Below are 17663 nucleotides of genomic sequence, written 5' to 3' on the forward strand. Positions count from 1 at the left end.
CTAGGGCGAGCGCCGAATCTGAGGCCTACAGGGCGTTGGGTGTTGAAGCTCAGGCTGACTGACCCACCCCTTTAAGAGCCGGCCGGCGCCTGGAGGTCTCGTGCGTTCCCGTAATTGAGTTCATCTGCGCTGCGCCCGTCCACGTCGATATTGAGTAGCGCCTGACCTTTTGCGCCTTAAGAGCACCGTGCAATGGCTGATTTAGCGCCTCAATCCCCTTTGGGGGCGATGCAACCCAATATCGCGCCAGGCGGCGATAAGTTTCGTCTGGCTATAAACTTTGCGCATCACCAGTTCTAACGCCTCAAGCGGGGCTATACCATGTTATTTCCCAGCTTAGTACTAATGATCTAATAAAGTGGCCAAATTTATGGATAAAGTACTACAGGACAAATGCCAAAAAATAAGAGCATTTATAGACGATACTCATGCCAACTGACGATAAACTCCAAGGATTGGGAAATCACTAGAAATATTTCCATCATAGGAAAACTAGATCTGCATCAGTAGCCACAGTCTGTCTTGCTGGCAGGGCACCTCACCCACATGGTCAAAAGAACTGGGTATCACATAACTAAATTTTCAATGTGCGCAAATGGCTGGCAAGTGCATAAAATGGCTGGTAAATACATATAATTACCCCCAACATGTAACATAACTGGAAATCAGCAACAACCTGGTTTTATGCCCAGGTCCACCTGAGCCTCACCCTGGTTGTCAGCATAAATCTACTGTGGCAGGGTTTGTGTGTAAGCAACTATTTTATTTTATCATGAGGCCTGATAGAAAGGTACACCTCCAGATAAGTCAGCATAGATGATTAGTGTTGAATGGGCAATTAATTGTGAGCCAAGGTGAGCACTGCTTGGGGCACAATAATTACTGTCACTTCCTCCTGCAAGATTCACCAAAAGTAGATTGGCTCCAGAAGCATGTTGGGCGATACTAGAAAAGAAATGAGAAAACATCATATATATTTGTATATATTTTTCAATATAAAATACGTAGAGTGGGGGACAAGTACATTAGTTTATTTACCTAATTTCAGCTATGGTGGTGGCATTCAATTGGCCTTACTGTCCCTGGGCTGGGGAAAAGTTAGTTAAGATTCTGGTTTCTGAGCACTGCTCGGCAGCTTCCTGCTGCATGTGCAGGTTTGTGAACACTGGGGGAAAGAGTAGGACTGTGCTTGACTACAGGTGGATTACCCACTGACATTCAAGCCTGGAGTTTCTACTTATTTAAGATCGGTCACCAGTGGCATTAATATAACACTGATCGGAAAATCTAGACTTCGGTGTCCAGACTCATTCAGGAAGAATGGCAGGGCTTGTGAAACTGTAACTCACCGCGAGTCACTGCCTTCAGAGGGTGAGGTGCTAGGAATGAAAACTGGAGAAGTAGGACAGGAACCTCATTGTAATCTTCTTCTCTTACACTACATTAGAAATGTTCAGCATGGATGTGAAAGTAAAAATGCACAAAATCTTCTCATTTTATATCATACCACAGAAAGATTAATGACTGTATAACCACAGCATAATTTCAGTAAATGCACAGCTGCTTCAACTACTAAAATACCTCAGCTTTCAAAATAATAAAATCCTGTGTTATTCAGTTTTGCAAGGTGGTAATATTTTACTATTTACATCCAGTTACCGTAAAAGATTCAGGGCATGTTGACTTTAATTTGTTGATGCGACTGGCTTGTCTTCTGGATTCTACTCATAGAATTACTTTGGAACTGGTCAAAATTTGAACTCAAGGAGCATCGCATTAGTGTTACAGAAGCCAAGATTTCCAATTATTTGGGATGCCCGACTGGAAGTCAGGTGATGTGCAAGTCGTGCCTGCCTGACATACAGAGAACTGATCCTGGACAAATTTGAGGTCGGCCTAACTACAATAATGCAGCCAAACACCAGATGTAGAGACACCTCTTTTCAGGACTTATGGGAGGGGGGGAGGGGGGCAGGGGGTGGGGTTGGAAATTGCATGCTGTGGACAGATCATCCGGCATTGACCTTGGCACCGGCTACGGACAAGGCAAGGGCACACCCAGCCCAGTCGACCCTGCAAAGTCCTTCTTACCAACATCTGGGGACTTGTGCCAACATTGGGAGAGCTATCCCACAGACTAGTCATGCAACAGCCTGACATAATCATACTCACAGAATCATACATTTAAGCCAATGTCCCAAACTCCTCCATCACCATCCCTGGCTATGTCCTGTCCCACCAGCAGGACAGACCCACCAGGGGTGGCGGCACAGTGGTATACAGTTGGGAAGGAGTGACCCTGGGAGTCCTCAACATTGACTCCGGACCCCATGAAGTCTCATGGCTTCAGGTCAAGCATGGGCAAGGAAACCTCCTGCTGATTACCACCTACTGCCCTTCCTCAGCTGATCAATCAGTACTCCGCCATGTTGAACACCACTTGGAAGAAGCACTGAGAGTAGCAAGGGCACAGAATGTACTCTGGGTGGGGGACTTCAATGTCCATCACCAAGAGAGAGTCGGTAGCACCACTACTGACCAAGCTGGCCGAGTCCTGAAGGATATAACTGCGAGTCTGGGCCTGCGACAGGTGGTGAGAGAACCAACATGAGGGAAAAATCTACTTGACCTCGTCCTCACCAATTTACCTGTCGCAGATGCATCTGTCCATGATAGCATTGGTAACGGTGACCACCGCACAGTCATTGTGGAGACGAAGTCCCGACTTCACATGGAGGACACCCTCCACCGTGTTGTGTGGCACTACCACCATGCTAAATGGGATAGATTCAGAACAGATCTAGCAGCTCAACACTGGGCATCCATGAGGCACTATGGGCCATCAGCAGCAGCAGAATTGTATTCCACCACAATCTGTAACCTCATGGCCTGGCATATCCCTCACTCTACCATTACCATCAAGCCAGGGGACCAACCCTGGTTCAACAAGGAGTGTAGAAGAGCATGCCAGGAGCAGCACCAGACATACCTAAAAATGAGGTGCCAAACTGGGGAAGCCGCATTACAGGACTACATGCAAGCTAAAAAGCAGAAGCAGCATGCTATAGACAGGGCTAAGCGATCCCACAATCAACGGATCAGATCAAAGCTCTGCAGTTCTGCCACATCTAGTTGTGAATGGTGGTGGACCATTAAACAACTAACGGGAGGAGGAGCCCAGCACATGAATGTAAAAGACAAGGCTGAAGCATTTGCAAACATCTTCAGCCAGAAGTGCCGAGTGGATGATCCATATCGGCTTACTCCCAAGGTCCCCACCATCACAGAAGCCAGTCTTCAGCCAATTCGATTCACTCCATGTGATATCAAGAAATGGCTGAGCGCAGTGAATACAGCAAAGGCTATGGGCCCCAACAACATCCCGGCTATCGTGCTGAAGACATGTGCTCCAGAACTAGCCATGCCTCTAGCCAAGCTGTTCCAGTACAGCTATAACACTGGCATCTATCCGACAATGTGGAAAACTGCCCAGGTATGTCCTGTCCACAAAAAGCAGGACAAATCTAACCCAGCCAATTACTGCACCATCAGTCTACTCTCAATCATCAACAAAGTGATGGAAGGTGTCATCGACAGTGCTATCAAGCAACACTTACTCGCCAATAACCTGCTCACTGATGCCCAGTTTGGGTTCTGCCAAGACCACTCAGCTCCCGACCTCATTACAGCCTTGGTCCAAACATGGACAAAGGAGCTGAATTCCAGAGATGAGGTGAGAGTGACTGCCCTTGACATCAAGGCAGCATTTGACAGAGTTTGGCATCAAGGAGCCCTAGTAAAACTGAAGTCAATGGGAATCAGGGGGAAAACGCTCCACTGGCTGGAGTCATACCTAGCACAAAGGAAGACGGTTGTGGTGGTTGAAGGTCAATTATCACAGCCCCAGGACATCACTGCAGGAATTCCTCAGGGCAGTGTCCTAGGCCCAACCATCTTCAGCTGCTTCATCAATGACCTTCCCTCCAACATAAGGTCAGAAATTGGGATGTTCGCTGATGACTGCACAGTGTTCAGCGCCATTCACAACTCCTCAGATAATGAAGCAGTCCATGCCCACATGCAACAAGACCTGGATGACGTTCAGGCTTGGGCTGATAAGTGGCAGGTAACATTCGCGCCACACAAGTGCCAGGCAATGACTATCTCCAACAAGCGAGAGTCTAACCACCTCCCCATGACATTCAGTGGCATTACCATTGCCGAATCCCCCACTATCAACATCCTGGGGGGGGGTCACCATTGACCAGAAACTTAACTGGACCAGCCACGTAAATACTGTGGCAACAAGAGCAGGTCAGAGGCTATGTATTCTGTGGCGAGTGTCTCACCTCCTGACTTCCCAAAGCCTTTCCACCATCTACAAGGCACAAGTAAGGAGTGTGATGGAATACTCTCCACTTGCCTGGATGAGTGCAGCTCCAACAACACTCAAGAAGCTCAACACCATCCAGGACAAAGCAGCCCACTTGATTGGCACCCTATCCACCACATTAAACATTCGTTCCCTCCACCACCAGCGTACCATGGCTGCAGTGTGTACCATCTATAAGATGCACTGCAGCAACTCGCCAAGGCTTCTTCAGCAGCACCTCCCAAACCCGTGACCTCTTCCACCTAGAAGGACAAGGGCAGCAGGTGCATGGGAACACCACCACCTCCAAGTTCCCCTCCAAGTCACACACCATCCTGACTCCGAAGTATATCGCCAATCCTTCATCGTCACTGGGTCAAAATCTTGGAACTCCCTCCCTAACAGCACTGTGGGAGTACCTTCACCACACGGACTGCAGTGGGTCAAGAATGCGGCTCACCACCACCTTCTCAAGGGCAACTAGGGATGGGCAATAAATGCTGGCCTTGCCAGCGATGCCCACATCCGATAAGCCTTAAAATGGGTAATCGATCTTTTAATTCAAACTGAAGTGTCCATAGCAATAGTTCCTGTAAGGGGCATGTTTGATCTGGTTTCTAGAAACTACTCAAGTTTAGAATCTGAAGATGGGCAACAAAATACACTTTCAAAATATATATAAAGGGAATTTTTTTTTTTTTTAAAGTGTCCTAGGTATGTAGGCTGAATTACTTCAAAGAGTGTTACATGTTGAAGCTAGTGAGAAGATGACTGAGGATTTGTATGTGTTTTGAAGCTACTGAGCAATATAACCAGGACAGCTGCACTCAGGGCAGCCAAACAGATGTTAGGAACATGGATCGCCATTTTGCCCAATAAAACCACATTTTTGACTGATCTTAATGTCACTTTTCTGCTAAGCTGCATATAGATCTAAAATAAGTAGGTTAATTTTTTGTGTTAAAATACATCACAGAGGAATTCTGCGACCAAAAAAACCCTCTGAATCCCAAAAGGGAAAAATCAGATTTATCCAATTCAACTAAATTTGTACTACAAAAATCATTTATATTGAAATTTGGTACCACAAATCTGGCCACAATCCTCAGTCATCTTCGAGCTAAAACATTGGCTTCATTATGTAACACTACTTGTAGCAATGTGTTCATCCATATACCTGAAATAGACCTTGTCCATATAAAAAATTGCTTCTGATATTCTCTTCAACGTGTGCATTGCCTGTTATCAATCTGTTCAGATTACTCTCTTTCTCCAGAGGTACATCTAGTTGTCTTTTGCACCATTTATGCTATTTGCTTCAATGCGCTTCCACTGCTGAGGCACCAGATCTCAATGTAAATGAGTTTTGCAAGTGCAAATTTCGAAGACTTGGATAAATCTGAATTCTTCCCATTGGGATTCACAAGGATTTAATTTTATTTTTTTCAGTGGAATTCCTTGATGCTCTATTTTAGCACAGTTGTTAACCCACTTATTTGAAGTGTGTTAATGACTGTATTAAGGTAATGCTCAAAGGAATTTTCAATGAACATTTTAACTGCTGTGCTATGAAAGGGAATTAAACCCCAGAGTAATCTGCATTAATCAGACATAATCATGTTATTGTTGCATGTATTGTGCACAGCAAATCCTTAAATGCATTTATTTCCAAAAGAAAACAGTATTAATACTTTGGAGGGAGATTTTCCAAATTCCAGTCAGCCAATTCAGAAATAGGATAGTGTTACTCATCTCCGATTGTAATCAGTAAAACCGCACAGCAGTGACAGACAAAGCACTGTAGAGAAGAATGAACAGATATGCTGGAATCTACACTGCTGGAGCTCCTCTGACACACCAATGATAATGGCAAGAATGATGAGAATCTGGACAATGTACTGTACCACATTACGCCTGGCCCAGTTTGGTTTGAATTAGTTAAGCTTTAACACAACCCTATTTATTAAAGTTTGGTGAAAGGCCCAGATTCCAATTTTAGATAAGAAAGGAAGAGCATGGGTTTATTTATTTTATTTCAGTTTTAATGAAGTAATAAAATAAATTGCAGTATCTGTCAAGTTCCTGGACAAATTTTTGAATCGGGTCTGCCTGCACCATTCAAAGTGATCAAACCCGAAACTTAGAAATGTCACCAAAGTAGTAGAATGATGTCATCACCAGCACACAGAAAATGTGCTATTAGGAAGCCTGGTCTTAAATAAATCCAGTGCCAAAGACAACAAACAGCTCCTCCTGATTTATAGTCTCTACACTGAACTACACTAGCCTGATTCCTGTCAATAGTGTGCTATTGTTCAATAAGACATACAGTAGCTCTCTGTTAACATTATTTCCAGTTCTTTTCAGATTAATTGTCACAAACATCTATAAAAGTTGCTAAACTACATGTTAGTGTTGTTGAAAATACACAGCAAAATGCTAAGTAGATTTTGAGCGCAATAGCTGAAAATAATTCCACAATTTCAAAAGATGGCTATCTCTTCAAAACAACCCCTTCCTTCCACTTTCAATCTTATCTCATCCTCTCCTGAAGACACTGGTTGGAATACAGTTTGTTAGGCACCAGCCACCCATGAATATTTCACAAAAGTGCCCATTCTGAGTTTAGACCGAGTATTTGCAGTTTATTTGCTTGTGAGGGCATCATGACAGAGCCCAAACCTGTCCTCACTTAATGTCTGTACACATAGGTTTTCCAGTAGCAGTAGGAGTCCTGGCTGGCTTTCCCTCTCGAGCCAAGGAGTGCTGCAGCCCTATCCCAGCTGCGAAGACATAACTTAGTACAATCTGTGGATTGAACCAAGGGCCTTCCTGGACAATCAGACTCAGTTCCACACTGGGCAACTGAAGCATTGGGAGAGTTCTATAACAATCTTCACACAAATATTTGCAGAGTGGAAGTGTGCCTTTTTGCTTAAGGTTGCTTTCATTCAGTGTGTGTGAGCAAAGGTTCAAATGAAGCAGGCTCGAGAGATAGGTCTAGAAGATTTAGACAATAAAAGTGACTGGTATCAATAGAGGGACAGGTTGAATGGAGAATACTACACAGGGACGATAAAAGGCTGAACTTGTCTGCTGTGAAATGCAAATTTTCTCAAAAGCACTGTTTTACTTTATTGTAAATGAAACCATTCCCCAGACAGGAATTCTGCTGCCAGGATGAGGAGTGTGTCTGTGCACAATTCTAATGAAAGACAGGATAGCCATGGGCTAGTTCTGAAGTGAAAATACACTTCACATGGAACATCAAAATTACCAGTTCACAGCACAAATACTTGACCACTCTGAGGCCCCTTTTTGTCTTGAGAGTGCTGATAAAAGTGACTCCTCTCAAACCACTTTGCATGTGACATTAGGGAGCCCAGAGCAGGAGGGTAGTTGGTATTCCATAGAGACAAACACTGTACTGCTTAATATAATAATCGAGAAATGGAGTACAAGGAAACAGTAAAATAAAAAGGAAAAAGTGAAGGAAACAAAAATAAATAGATTATAAAAATAAAATGCTGTCATATTTAAGAGAGTACAGTACATGCAAGAAGAATGAATTCAGAGGAAAATGCAAACGATAAAGAGTAAGATGAAATAAATTAAAGATAAAATATTCTGATTTGACAAAATGTTTAAATAATTTTGACGATTAATTTGACACCCAGCTCTACCTCACCACAACTTCTCTTGACCCCTCCAAGGTCTCTAAATTGTCAGACTGCTTGTCCGTGAGCAGAAATTTTCTCCAATTAAATATTGGGATGACTGAAGCTATTGGTTTTGGTCCCCGCCATAAACTCTGTTCTCTAGCCACTGACTCCATCCCTCTCCCAACATCTGTCTGAGGCTAAAACACTGTTCACAACCTTGGTGTCATATTTGACCCTGAAATGAGCTTCTGACCACATATCCACAGCATAACAAAGACCGCCTATTTCCACCTCCGTAACATTGCCCGTCTCCGCCCTTGCCTCAGCTCATCCGCTGCTGAAACCCTCGTCCATGCCTTTGTTACCTCTAGACTTGATCATTCCAATGCACTCCTGGCTGGCCTCCCACATTCTACCCTACGTAAACTTGAGGTCATCCAAAACTTGGCTGCCCGTGTCCTAACTCTCACCAAGTCCCGTTCACCCATCACCCCTGTGGTCGCTGACTTACATTAGCTCCCGGTTAAGCAACGCCTCGATTTTAAAATTCTCATCCTTGCTTTCAAATCCCTCCTTGGCCTCACCCCTCCCTATCTCTGTAATCTCCTCCAGCCCCACAAATGGCACCTGTCCCAACCCCGACATATCTGTGCTCCTCTAAGTCTGCCCTCTTGAGCAGCCCCGATTATAATCGCTCAACCATTGGTGGCTGTGCCTTCTGTTGCTTAGGCCCCAAGCTCTGGAATTCCCTCCCTAAACCTCTCCGCCTCTCTTTCCTCCTTTAAGATGCACCTTAAAACCTACCTCTTTGGCCAAGCTTTTGGTCACCTGCCCTAATTTCTCCTTAGGTGGCTCGGTGTCAAATTTTTTGTCTTGTAATACTCCCGTGAAGTGCCTTGGGACATTTTACTGCGTTAAAGGCTATATAAATACAAGTTGTTGTTGTAATCTAATTCCAATATATTATTTTATTATGGATATGCCATAAAATAGATCTGTATGAAGTTGCCCTGGTATTATAGGGAAAACGTTCCCAACAATGTTTCCTTGCTGTTAAACTCCCAGTACTTGCCCTCCTCTTGGGAGTCTTATACTACCCTTTTTTGAAACCCATACTGCAGAGTCCCTTCCTTCCAAACAGCACACTGTTTTAAAATTACTATATGTAACACTATATACAGTTATTTTCTATATGTCATTTAATTGTATCAGACTTTTGAACCTTATGGCATGGCTTTCAATGTCCACTCACCTCTACCCATCCCAGTTGTCCTATGAAAAAATCCTGCTTTTTCATACCATAGCGTATTATACTAAGGCAATATTGGCAGTTTTAATTAATAGAATCATAGAAATTACTGCACAGAAGACAGCCATTCAGTCAATTTAGCTCTGCATCTAGAGCTATCTACTTTCATCCTATTTTCCCATCTTTTCTTTTATATTTTACCTTTTAAATTCTTCTAAAATTTCCTGACGTAGTCTTCTTGAATAGCTACTAAAGCATTTCATGTCCTAATGATCTTGTGTGTGTTAGTTCTTCTAACTTTTGCCTTCATTCTTCTAGTGAGAATGCCGTTCAGCTATATATACCCAAAAGGGCAATGATCATGTACAATGTTTTAAAGGGTACTTCCTAGAGGGCATGGGAGCTCTCAGCTTAGGTTTGTGTCATGTTTGCTGGGTCCCACAAGAAATGTATGCAAAAGTAAAGAGCAGACCCACCTTCTCTTTTCTCACAATACTGGCTAACCTCTATCATTTTCAGCCAGGTACAAGGGAGCTCTGTGACTGCAATGACTTGGTTGGTGACTTCCCTTCATATAGCTTCCACACGTGGGCTTTTTACTGGAAAGTAGCTTTAGGCCTCAAATAATACCACCTTTCTTTGATGTACCTCCTGCATTAGGTCCTTCAATTCTTCAGCAGCAAAGGGAGCAGTGTTACCAAGAGTCTCCACTGTGCCATAGTGAACAATTCGTTCACTTTTCTGCCACCAACATAATTTTCCCTTTAATGACAAGCTTCAATCCTTTAAAAGCTGCTATATCGCTGAAAGTTACAATCCCCAGCCAAATGAAGTAGAATCCAAGCTCTCCAAAGCCTGCTCCATGAACCGCTAATACCTTTACTTCAGTAAGGGTGAAGGTGTTGCTACCCATGAGCCAAATTTCTGTCAAAGCCAGCATGCCAATGCAATCGTCCGCAATCAGATTGTGTATGGCAAGGGCCTTGTTAATGTGAATGGACATTCTGGAGGGAAGGTGCAGAGAGTGGCAGTGTTTTTTGATCCATTGGCAGAGTCCGAGAGGGCAGTGCTGGGTGGGGTGAGCAGAATGGATAGAAGGTTGACAAGATTAGCTCCCAGTGGGTGTGCTGGGCAAGGTGGTCAGTAAGAGGGGTGGGGGGATGGGGCAGTTGGAGTTACTGTTCATAAAGAGACTTAATGAGCCCTTTGGAGAATGCCAAGAAAGCGGTGGGCTTATCCAAGAGGGATTGAAGCCTAGGATGGCAGCAGAGGTGTATGATGGGTTAAGGCAGAGATTTGGGGGGGGGGCAGGGGGCAAAATAAATGGTGGTATGACTGAGTGACAAGAAGGGGAGAAAACAAGAAAAGCCCAAGAGGGGTCAAGAAAAGAAAATGGAGATTGAAGTAATGGGTTCAGGTCCCAAGCAGCAGCTAAAATCTGCACATAAATGAACACAGAAGGAATTATTCCAATATACAATTATTGCCATGAAAGAGACTTCTGCTTTGGCACCATGTACTTTGTATATTGAAGAGTCCAGTCATTGATATTGGTTCTCTAGGGCTAATGGAAAGGATTATATCACTGAGGCAGCAGACTGAAAGCAACATCAGACGATATAAATATGACTGAGCATCATAGGGCTATACTTTGTCATAGGTCTGTGTACAGCAAAGCACTTCTGCTGACTAAACCTGTCATCACTCTGGAGTTAAACCAAACTTAAATAAATAACTATCAGTTTTTTCCTTTACAGCAGAGGTCCCTCCTGACACTTCTCTCTTAGCCACATAAGTGATTGGTTTCACCATTCCAAAGCACATATTTTTACAGGTTGACCTGCCTGCAGCTATTTGCTGATTTTGATTTTGTCGGTATGAATGGAATGAGTTTTGAACTTCTCAGGTTCATTTCCTATGTCTCATGTATTCTTTTATGTAAGTGATACAAGTAGAAATTTTAACTGTTTCAATTCTATCTTCACTCCAAAATAAATTATTTGAAGCAAAAAAAGTTGTAGCCATTGGCAGATAGGAATGGGTAAGCTAAACAATGGAGCCTTGTTACGTGCAACAGGTTGCGACAGTGAAAAATGTGCTTATAAGCATCTGACTGGCTACAGCAACACTCACTAAGGGCATTATTCACTGAGGCATAGAAAATAATTCTGCCACAATTGCCTTTTATGTTACAGAAAATATGGGAAAATAGAAAAGTGCTATTCATAACTTGAATTGTCAAATGCGCTGAAAAGGAATATTTATCTGACAATTTTGAGTGATATTTAAAGCAAAAAAAATCCATTTGCATTTATGTAGCACCTTATTGTCTCACTCAGCATCGCCCAAAGTATTTCACATGCAATAAATTATTTTTTGACATGCAGTGACTGTAGATTTGTATGCAGCAAAGTCCCACAATAGCAATGAGATGAATGATCAATTAATCTGTTTTTGATGGTATTGGTTGTGGGAGGAATGTTGGCTATGATTTCAGGAGAATTCCCTGCTTTACTTTGAATAGTACAATGGGATATTTTATGTCTACATAAACAAAGGACAGCACTTCCAACAATTCAGCACTCCTTCAGTACTGCACTAAAGATGAACTAACACCTAAAATAGATGATCTGTTCATTTATTTCATTGCTGTTTGTGGGACCTTGCTGTGTGCAAAATGGCTGTCATGTTTCCCCACATTACAAAAGTGACTACATTTCAAAAGTGTTTAATTGGCTGTAAAGCACCTTGGGACATCCCCAGTTTTGAAAGGTGCCACATAAATGCAAGTTCTTTCTTTATTTTATTCACAACTCCTGGATTGAGACTTGAACACACTGGCCTAGAAATTGCCTACCCTTCCGCTGTATTACAGCAAAAAATGGCGGCCACCTCGCTTCCACACGGGACATGGCGGCCACCATTTTGGTGAGGTCCATAATGCTGCCGTTGCCAGTGCTAGCCTCTCAAATTTAAATGAGCAGATGATATCAATGTGCGTGCAATGCCTGATTTGACGCACGACTGCTATTTTTGACGTTGCCACACGCCATAACGTCCTCTCAAACCACGCATGGAAGAACATGTGTGTACCAGCACTGCAGAGACACAGTCAGAGATTCTTAAAGGGACACACACATCTTTCAGGTAAGTTTGGATTTCAAGTTTTGGACTGGTTTTTCTTATATTTTATTTAAGTGTGCAGGGAGTGCTGCTGGATGTTTGCAAGGCTTTGGATGGTAAATGAAGACCTCTGAGAAGACAGAAAATGCTGTAAATACTCAGCAGGTCAGGGTACATCTGTGGAGAGAGAAAGAGTTAATGTTTCAGGTCGAGATGCTGCCTGACCTGTTGAATATTTACAGAATTTTCTATTTTTATTTCCTATTTCCAGCATCTGCAGTTTTTTGTTTCAGAGAAGACCACTTGTTCACATAGAGTCATAGAGTTATACAGCACAGAAACAGGGCCTTCAACCCATCGTGTCTGCGCCGGCCATCAAGCCCTGTCTATTCTAATCCCATTTTCCAGCACCTGGTCCGTAGCCTTGTATGCTATGGCGTTTCAAGTGCTCATCTAAATGCTTCTTGAATGTTGTGAGGGTTCCTGCCTCTACCACGCTTTCAGGCAGTGAGTTCCAGATTCCAACCACCCTCTGGGTGAAAAAGTGTTTCCTCAAATCCCCTCTAAACCTCCTACCCCTTACCTTGAAACTATGCCCCCTGGTTATTGACCCCTCTACGAAGGGGAAAAGTTCCTTTCTATCTACCCTATCTATGCCCCTCATAATTTTGTACACCTCAACCAGGTCCCCCCTCAGCCTTCTCTGCTCTAATGAAAACAACCCCAGTCTGTCCAGTCTCTCTTCATAGCTGAAGCGCTCCAGCCCAGGTAACATCCTGGTGAGTTTCCTCTGCACCCTCTCCAATGTAATCACATCCTTCCTTCACAGTCCTGGAGGGCGCATGGAGATGAAGCAGAGGCAGCAAAGGGGACAAGCAGCTTGTAAAGGGAAGAGGAAGATGAAGAGGAAAACACAGAAGAGGAAGACACAGAAGGAAGGATGCAGCCCCTTTCTTTTTTTTTCTTTTGAGACAGCCCCTTTCGGGCCGGGATATCTGGGATCCAATCATCCGCCTGCGGTACCAGTGACCACAACCCCAATTCTCGTTTCAACTTACTTTCCCTCTGTTACTGACCATCGCAGTGTCCTCTTGGCCACAATGTTGAAATAAAATCCAAGACAAAGCAAACCTTGCAATCCAACTTTATCCATATATGCATCCAATATGACATCAAGAAATCACCCTTGTGCATTCCCTTAGTGACTGTCTTGCATGTACCTTTGTCTATCCTAGTGATGTCACACAGTGGCTGCAGCATGGCTGTTGGAAGGCTGCTGACTTTCAGTGGGGGACACTGCAGGTGACCTTGCAGGAAGATCTCAAGGAGCTGGTGGCAGGGAGTGTCAAATCAAGTGACCATGTTTCTTCTTCTTCTTCTTCACTCTCCTCTCCCTCTTGTTGACCCACTGGCTGGGCAGGCTGGATTTCTTGAGTGTCTGAAATGAGGAAGGCACAAAGGTAGGTGAGGAGAGGAGGGGTGGTAAAACAAGAGGTGCATGCTTACACCATAAAATCATAGAAATTTACAGCACAGAAGGAGGCCATTCAACCCATCATGTCTGTGCTGGCCGAAAAAGAGCTACCCAGCCGAATCCCACTTTCCAGCTCTTGGTCCGTAGCCTAGCCTTGTAGGTTACAGCATTTCAAGTGCACATCCAAGTACTTTTTAAATGTAATGGGGGTTTTTTGCCTCTACCACCCTATCAGGCAGTGAGTTCCAGACCCCCCACTACCCTCTAGATGGAAAAAGTTCTCCTCAACTCCCCTCTAATCCTTCTACCAATTACTTTAAATCTATGCCCCGGTTATTGACCTCACTGCTAGTGGAAATAGGTCCTTCTTATCCACTCTGCCTAGTCCCCTCATAATTTTATACACCTCAATTAAATCTCCCCTCAGCCTCCTCTGTTTCAAAGAAAACAACCCCAGCCTATCCAATCTTTCCTCATAGCTAAAATTCTCCAATCCTGGCAACATCCTTGTAAATCTCCTCTGTACCCTCTCTAGTGCAATCACATCATTCCTGTAATGTGGTGACCAGAACTGTATGCAGTATTCTAGCTGTGGCCTAACTAGTGTTTTATACAGTTCAAGCGTAACCTCCCACCATGTGTAGCTTGTGCATCAGAAGAGATTGTGGGATGGGAGAGAAGTGGGATGCAAGAAGGGGGATAACGTATGAGGATACCAGCATTTTGTAGTCTTTCAGCCCCGCTGTTGGCCAAGGGCTCTGTAGTGTATGTGCTTTCAGTCAGAACTACTTTTTACAGCTCCTGTATACTGTAGTACCGGCAGTAACCACACCGGTATATAAGCTGTGCGCATGCCTCTGTACTCCAGTCTAGAGATGACCCTCCTCCAGTAAAGACCTGTTATTTGTTTATGTACAGCATCCGTGTAATTCTTTATCCACTGAACCACGGATCTAACAGTGGCGAAGAGTGTTGATGCGAATCTACCTGCAACATTAAACAAAAAAAAAATAAAAAATAAAAATAGTCGAGTCCAGGAACACGGGTGTCGACCGCGAGCAACCGCCCAGCAGTCAGGCAGATAACCAACTGCGCTGGGGAGGCTGTGGTGAGCCGGGCTTGGTTCCCCAGCCACAACGAGCAGTAAGAGACCGACGACAGGTCCTGAGCAGACCCCGAGCAGCGGCGGCTGGAGCCGACCGACGGCAGAGAGAGAGAGCCGGGCAGCGTCGACGGGGTAAGAAAAAGGGTGAAGAGAGCAGGGCGCAGCCGGGGGTTGATCACCCAGCGGCGTCGTGGAAAAATACTGCAAAACCGGAGAGAGAGAGGGTAAGAAACAGCCGGGTTCTAGACCGAGCGGCGTCGACAAACATCAAGAGAAGAACGCACAGAGCACAGCCAGGGATCACGGGCTGATCAGGGTCCGCGGGGCGAAGCAAGGGGAGACGCCATTGAGCAGCGGAGAAGCAGGGAGAGCGCGGGAGACGCCACTGAGCCGCGGAGAAGCAGGGAGAGCGCGGGAGGCGCCATTGAGCCGCGGAGAAGAAGGAAGAGCGTGGGAGACGCCATTTTGCGAAGCCGCAGCGGAGAAGACGGGCGAGCGCGGGAAGGAAGGAAAGCACAGGAGACGCCATTTTATGCCAGCGGAGAAGAAGGGGAAGCGCGGGAGGCGCCATTGGGGATAGTTAACGCACAACCAAGGATGCCGAAGAGTGGCAGTATCTCTACGTTCGACAATGAAGTCGAAGATTGGGCGACATATGTGGAACGTATTGAGGTGTACTGCAGGGCAAATGAAGTGCCAGAGGCTAATAAAGCACTGGTTCTGTTAAATTCCATGGGTGCAAAAACTTATGGGTTACTGCGGAATCTAATAACCCCAGAGAAGCCGGTAAACAAGGATTTTGGAAGCATAGTAGAAATCCTACAGGACCACTTAAGCCCCACACCGCTGCTGATAGCAGAACGATTTAAGTTCCATAAAAGGAACCAACACAAAGACGAAAGCAATGCTGAGTACCTAACGGAACTGCGCAAGCTATCGAAATACTGCCAGTTTGGAGCGGGACTAGCAGACACGTTAAGGGACAAGTTTGTGTGTGGGCTACAAAGTGAAGGAACCCAGAAACGGCTTCTATCAGAAAAGGACCTTCCGCTGGACAAAGCTTTCAATATGGCAGTATCACACGAAGCAGCCGCAAGGGGTGCTGCAGAGATACAATGGAGACCGCAAGAATACGGCACCAACGAAATGACCTATGGAACAGGGAAGTGCTATCGCTGCAGCAGAACAACACATGACCAGAAAGATTGTTGGTTCAAGGACCAAGTGTGCAGACAGTGTGGGAAAGCAGGACACATAGCAAGAGTCTGCAGGTCTGGGAAGAAAACCAACAGTAAGAAATCTCCACAGGAGAAGTACAAAAAGGTACACCAGGTGATGGACAGTGGTTCAGACGAACAGAAAAGTGACACAGACTCCGGAAGCAAGGAGCTGGGTTGTCTGAAACTACATAATGTAACCAAAATAGAGGATCACCAGACTATCTGGGTTACACTCAAGATAGACGGAGTCCAAGTGGAAATGGAATTGGACACAGGGTCAGCTCTAACAGTCATAAATCAAAGAGACTACAAGCGGCTATTTTCACACATACCCTTGAAAGCTACAGAGATTGTCTTGAAGATGTATACGGGGCAAAAAGTCTACCCCAAAGGAAAAATAAGGGTGAAAGTGACATATAAAGGTCAGGAAATACCTAAAATGGATATATATGTATTGCCAAATGGAGGACCACCACTGCTAGGACGTGAGTGGATCCGGAAGATACATTTAGATTGGCATTCCATACAGGCACTGAAGGTGGAGGCCAAAAAGGATGACGACATCACACCTGGACGACTGTCAAAAATGCTAACTGACGCAAAAGAAGTGTTCCAGGAGGGACTAGGAACACTAAAAGGAATAAAAGCAACAATTAAAATAGAGGATAATGCAAGCCCAAAGTTTCTGAAGGCCAGACCAGTGCTTTATGCGATCAGACCAGCGGTTGAAGCAGAGCTGGAAGGGTTGGAACGTTCAGGAGTACTGTCCAAAGTGGACTGGAGTGAGTGGGCTACACCCATCGTCCCTGTAATGAAGAGGTCGTTGAGTAATACGCCTGGGGAACCAAAGAAGATCCGCATCTGTGGGGATTTTAAGGTGACAGTGAACCCAGTCCTTCACACGGTGCAATATCCGCTTCCACGAATTGAGGATATTTTCACCTCGCTATCTGGTGGTAAACGCTTCACCAAAGTTGATCTAGCCCAGGCGTACCTGCAAATGGAGGTAGAAGCTGCTTCGAAACTTTACCTTACGATCAACACCCATAAAGGTCTCTATCAATACAACCGGCTGGTGTTGGAGTAGCCTCGGCTCCGGCTATCTGGCAAAGGGTGATGGATCAGGTCCTGCAAGGGATTCCAGGGACCCAGTGTTATTTGGACGACATCTTGGTCACGGGCGAAAATGACGGTGATCACCTCGCTAACTTGGAGAAGGTGCTCGCCAGATTAAAGGAATATGGGCTATGAGCTAATCGCCACAAGTGCGAGTTTTTCCAGAAACAGATCTCGTATTGCGGCCACGTCATCGATGAAGAGGGGTTACATAAGTCCCCTGACAAGATTGAGGCAGTAGTCAAGGCTCCAGCACCGGAAAATGTGTCACAACTGAGGTCATTCCTCGGGCTGGTAAACTATTACCACAAGTTCTTACCAAATTTGTCTATGGTACTATAC

The 17663-nt window shown here is 44.8% G+C and overlaps 1 long non-coding RNA gene across 1 annotated transcript in view; it reads right to left on the minus strand.

Moving 5' to 3' along the window:
- Positions 1 to 746: 746 nt before the first annotated feature.
- LOC147115862 (uncharacterized) overlaps positions 747 to 17663 on the minus strand; it is a 31726-nt gene continuing 14809 nt past the window's right edge. Inside the window, exons 3-4 of the long non-coding RNA XR_015078591.1 lie at positions 13465 to 13844; positions 747 to 945 (exon numbers count right to left, since the gene is read on the minus strand). This is a non-coding gene — a long non-coding RNA (uncharacterized LOC147115862). The remainder of the gene's footprint in view (positions 946 to 13464; positions 13845 to 17663) is intronic.

This window comes from Somniosus microcephalus, chromosome 6 (genome assembly GCF_052327205.1).
Source record: "Somniosus microcephalus isolate GS21.2 chromosome 6, FLI_Smic_1.0, whole genome shotgun sequence".
In the NCBI taxonomy this organism is placed as follows: Eukaryota; Metazoa; Chordata; class Chondrichthyes; order Squaliformes; family Somniosidae; genus Somniosus; species Somniosus microcephalus.